Source organism: Lolium rigidum, unplaced genomic scaffold (genome assembly GCF_022539505.1).
Source record: "Lolium rigidum isolate FL_2022 unplaced genomic scaffold, APGP_CSIRO_Lrig_0.1 contig_40398_1, whole genome shotgun sequence".
NCBI lineage: Eukaryota > Viridiplantae > Streptophyta > Magnoliopsida > Poales > Poaceae > Lolium > Lolium rigidum.
Genome location: NW_025900475.1, coordinates 27,769 through 33,396, shown reverse-complemented (window position 1 = coordinate 33,396; position 5,628 = coordinate 27,769). Strand labels below are relative to the sequence as shown.

General features: G+C 44.6%; 1 long non-coding RNA gene across 2 annotated transcripts; it reads right to left on the bottom strand.

The window, feature by feature from the left end:
• Nucleotides 1-774: 774 nt before the first annotated feature.
• On the bottom strand, nucleotides 775-3,248 carry LOC124681355. 2 transcript variants are annotated; one of them, XR_006995842.1, is made up of 4 exons: nucleotides 2,240-3,248; nucleotides 1,517-1,628; nucleotides 1,101-1,170; nucleotides 775-985 (listed from the first exon to the last, which is right to left on the bottom strand). It is a non-coding gene; the product is annotated as an uncharacterized LOC124681355 (long non-coding RNA). The 2 variants fall into 2 exon arrangements; XR_006995843.1 differs by lacking the exon at nucleotides 775-985 and adding an exon at nucleotides 988-1,021.
• Between the last annotated feature and the right edge of the window lie 2,380 nt (nucleotides 3,249-5,628).

Here is a 5,628-nt window from a genome sequence, read left to right as displayed (position 1 = left end):
AGTGGCTAGAAAATAACAAGCAACCCGAAATTCCAGACAAAGACAGCGATGATATGATACAGTAAGGTTGGCGATGTCAAGAATCCATGCCATACCTGCCGCAGAAATTTGGCAGGGCAAAGCAAGCCTCGACATTCTAAATGCCAAGAAAATTAGTTAAGCCTGTAAAACAAAAGGGAAACTATCAGTATGCCTTCAGGCTCTTGTGGGGGGATTAGGAAGTACTTTGGACCAATCAAAGATATATTAAAAATAAGATGTGAGGAATAAATATAGGGAAACACATGGTTCAATTGAGAATGAGTCACTTCAGACACGCATAAATTCAGGTTTAGATGAATAGCTCAATGCTTCCAGCAAACGAAGTGAAAATCTGTACAGAGCTATATTCAAGTTTCAAAAGATTATTACTCCAAAGTGGCAGTTCTACTTATATATGGAAAATTAATTAACTGAACAGATTCATACTGGTTTTATTTGCATGGTGGACTGTGTGAATGGAAAAACTGCAGGATTCACCTATATACGTTTATTTGTTAACACAAATGCATAAAGAATTCAGAAGCTATCCATTAACATCTTATTTCATTCAACTCGTGTAATTAGAGATACAACGGATCTAATTTCCAAAAAAAAAATCAAGCTAGGAGCATAAACACACAAGCACGACAATACATATTTATATTACTTCCAACTGATGTCATTTATCTATGATTCTATTCACGTTTTTTCGCATCATAGGGAAGATTCAAAATAGGAAGCATATAGGCCAAAATATGATGAGGAATGCATCTAGGGCGATATCAAGACTGAGTTGAGAATGTATCTTTTTAGACACACATAAATTCAATAGTTTTGTTTGGAAGTGAAATCACTTTCTAAGTTAATAGAAATATTCAGATTTCTTTTCTGTACCTAAAAATAATTGGATCAAGCTCAGCACTGAAGATAATATATATCTTACCTTCCAGTGAAGCGTTTAAATCTGAAATGACAGGGATGCAGAGATATGTTCTTATCCCTGCAAGGCCTTTGCAAAAATAACATTTAATACATAGCTATGATACTGAATATATAGTTCGCAGGTATGACTGATTTACCACTTCCTTCGCTCTTCTCTTACTCCTGTCACATGCACTGGTAAAAACGATTTCATTTCCATCTCCACCTCTGAAAAGTATAGAATACGCAGATTTTCATTATGTTGGCAAAGTTGATCTTATTAATCATAGGGAAGTGCTAAAATATCTAGTTCAACCAAAAATATTCGAGCAGTGGGGCTGCATGCAAGATTACATGAGCACACCACAATAGTGACGATAAGCAGAAGATTATAACGTATTGCTAGGACAATTAAGGAAAGAAAAGCTATAAAAAAAGGACCGACAACAGTAATACTTCATGAGCAATAGCTTTTACTGCACAATAATAAAATGTTCAGCAATCAGTGAACAACGCAATATCAGCGACTACAAAAAGTCAACTAAACACACAACATGTGTGTAACCAAACTCACCTCAACCACGGCGAATCTCATGATATTCTTCCCAACCAAGTGGGAAAGGACGGCTGCATCGGCAAGATGAGGCCAGTGGTCACAGGCAAGGGAGAAGAAGATCCAACCCAACCTGTATATCCATGATTTTCAGTGAGTGAGCAGACAGTTTTGATCTCAATAGAACATGGCGAACAATATATAGAGAGATCCAGAGCTGCCAATAGAACATGGACATATATTACAAATAGTGAGCATAGTACATAATAGGTCTCGATCAGCCACAACTCTACCTATAAATTTGAACAACCTCCAGCCAAAAAGGACCAACAGTAAAAAGACCAAATATTAAAAACAGTAACTATTCATTCAGTGTATATATCATTTCAGACAAATATTGGCATGGTCAGTATCTATAATTGCTGCAGTATCATTGACAGCATCAACCATAGAAACAACAATCTAATCTAAAACTACCTAAACTATTATTCAGAGCTATGATGAACAAAAAGGAAATTCAAAACTCATAATGTTAGGTATAACGTATAACAAATAAACATTGGCACATAAATAAATTCAATAATTGATTCAAAATTTCCAAGTATAATTCAATTTTAAATTTCATTTTCTAGCTTTGGAGCAAACAATCAAATTTACCAAATATATAATTTAATTTGGACATTACAATTTGACAAGAATAAAAAAAAATTGCAAATAACATCAGCTAGCAGCAAGCGACCTCACCTAGCTAGCAAATTGCAAAGAGAACAAAGCAGTAGCCCGGCTGAGCTTCCTGGGCGTGCACACACACAGCATGGCTGCGGCCAAGACCAGGGGCAACGTTGTAGGCGAGCGTCTTGGGGTGCTCGGCATGCATCCAGAGAGCGGCAGCATAGAAGCCCTACTTGTCGGATTTACCGGTGCTGCCGACGCCGCGGAGGTTGTACACGAGCTTGAGGGTGGTGACTGGTGAGCAGGTCGTGGGCGCTGGCGGTGGCTAGGAGCTCGCGCACACGCTCGGGCGGCGTGTTGGGAACAACCTGGAAGAATTCGAGGCTGGGATTGACGGAGCCGGAGTACGTGGCGGCACAAGCATGTAAAGGAAAAAATCTACAGATAAAATGGTAAATAATAAGAACACTTAAGTTAAACAAGCTTAATTATTTTGATGTCACATTTATATACTTCTGAAGCATCTATAAGAACAGAAATGTAGTTCAAAATCATTTCAGAAACAAATTTGCTGTTCTTCAAACCCAAAATATAAAAAGGAAATGCAACAATATTTCTATACCCTGTAGACACATCTAGTGAAAAGAATTACATACAAAAATAGCATAAAAGTAAAGCCCAAAACGTATACCAGATGCCCATTGATCCCAGGAAAGAACCCCAGAACAAAAGGATGGTATCATACTTTCCCGTCATTGCAAGCCACGAACCAAAATCACACATCAGCCCATGGCAATTGCAAAATTTGCAACAGCAAGTGGACAACAGTGTGGACATCAGAAAACATTCAGCAGGAGCTAAACTGCAGTTCGGCTACGAAATTTGGAGCTGATCAATAGGCCAGCGATGTGAATTAGGTTGCAAAACAACTGAACTGCGTCTCGGACCAAACAAGCATTCCTCTATTGTACCAGCTGCAGTCAGAAGCTACGAATTAGGAAGCACGGGGAATTGCGGACCTCGAGGATGTACTGGGTGGCGGCGACGCGGTTGTTGAGGGCGGGGCCCACTGGAGCGCGTGGTAGCCGAGGTCGTTGGGCTCCTTGACTGCCCGGCCCTCCCGCTCGACGAGGCGGTGCAGCTTCTCGAGGTCCCCGTACGCGGCGCCCGTGTACACGTCGTCCTTGAGGGACTCCTCCGCCGCGTCCGCCTCCCCCATGGCGGCCACTCCGAATCCGGTGGCGGTGGTGGTTACGACGGTGGCGGCGGTCGTGTCCTCGAGCACCATGATCTCCGAGGCCATGGTGGGAGCAGTTCTCCGTGAGCGCTCGCTGCGTCTTGAGCGCGACCTTTATCTCCGCGGCGAAGGGCGCGTTGAAGGCGCGTCGAGGAGGTCGAGGAAGGGGTGCAACGCCGGTGCGCCGTCGTCGGCGGCGTCGGCCGAAGGGGCGCGCTCTGCGGCGGAGGACTCCGTCTCCATCGCCATGGCTCCGGATGCGCTAGGGTTTGTTGAATTTTTTTTTACGTGACTTGATTTGTTGATTTGGTTTCGGCTCGATAGATTCGTTCTGATTCCAAGAGGTGCGGTGGGAGGGTAAAATAGTCATATAAAAAGTATGTAGGACGAAACTTGACCGGAGGAAACAGAACAAGTTCCTCCTTTTTATATAGTAGAGATAGAGAAGAGATAGAGATAGAATCTCTGTTGAATATAAGAGAAAAGAACAGAAAGAAAGATAATCTACGGAATAGATGACAAGTAGGAGCAAGAAGATGGACTTTGGGGTATTGCAGTCAATACACCAACTCACACACAACTAACCATTGGAAATTGGCGCGTGAAGTTTATAAACCTCATAACCAGAATACAAATGAAGTCTAAATCAAGGTTATTGCCAGCCAATGTGGAGCAGTATAATCATGCTGAGTAGCTCATGGATTCCTGCAAGCATGCGACCTAGGATAAATAGCAAAATATCGTGCAGCCGAGTAGTATTCAACTCAAATCATTACCCAGCCGTACCAACAGATACGGGTCCTTTCCCCAGGTGCCCATGGTCGTTCATACTTCAGGCGCCGAACCTGTTGGAGGACGGCCATCATTTCCGTGAGACGCGATTCCTCCCTTTGGCTTCTCTGGCAGACGGCTCCGGGAGGGACTCACAGTTTAGACTACTCATAGTGGAAGTAACTTCACTAGTAACTAAGTGTCTAACTCAGCAAATTTTCTTATGTGGCAGTGAGTTAATGAGGAGAGAGGAGGATGGAGTAACATAGCTAGTTACTGTAACATCACACTTCCCAAGATACAATGAGTCTATAAGCTAATTAATGAAGACATATATGATACAACTTTGATGTTACTAACCACTATGAAGGTAGTAACATAGAGTAGTACTACTCTATGTTACTTCCCACTATGACTAGTCTTAGGCGTCGGCGGCTGTTCCGCAGATCGGGGCTACCTGCCGCGTGGAAGGACGACGGATGCGGTGGTTGGCGCGGAAGCTTCCCATGGCAGCGTGCACGCATGGAGTCCATCGATCAATCAAGATAGGTAGCATCGCCTACATCTTGGGGCGGGCAGCAAAGGCGGCAGCGGTCCCCGGTGTAGGCGGAATGCGGTGAAGTGGCGTTCTGCCCAGACACGCTCCGTCGTGAATTACAGCGTCTACGTGCGGCGAGATGTGGGGAGGACGTGGCGCCGTGCTGCTGTACAGAGGAGGCGGCGGGCGGCGATGGCGACATGACGCAGTGGGCATTGGCGAGGATACCGGCGTTGGAGGAATCCGCGATGACCGATGAGGGCATCATAGTTGGGGAAGGTGATTTTCATCGTGCGTTGGTGGGGGTGGATTTTGTCCGTGATATGCGCGAGGTTACCGGGAATCACTGCTGGTGCGGTTTGAGCGACTCGGGTTGTCAAAAAATGTCAAAAAAAAGACGAAGTGCAATGTCATTGGAGAGGCATAGACCGTTGGATATCAAAGAATGAAAGGCCCAGATTGGATGTTTCTGCCATGTTTGCTCTTTTATAAGTAGTGGGGATTGGCGAGGATACCGGCGTTGGAGGAATCCGCGATGACCGATGAGGGCATCATAGTTGGGGAAGGTGATTTTCATCGTGCCTTGGTGGGGGTGGATTTTGTCCGTGATATGCGCGAGGTTACCGGGAATCACTGCTGGTGCGGTTTGGGCGACTCGGGTTGTCAAAAAATGTCAAAAAAAAAAAAAAAACGAAGTGCAATGTCATTGGAGAGGCATAGACCGTTGGATATCAAAGAATGAAAGGTCCAGATTGGATGTTTCTGCCATGTTTGCTCTTTTATAAGTAGTGGGGATGGGGATGGGAATGGGGATGGGGATGGGGAAGTGGGGATGGGGAGGAGATGGTGGCGGTACTCAACGGCTCAAGTACGTCATCAACTCCGTGCGGCCTCCATGGTCTGTTCAAGCACGCC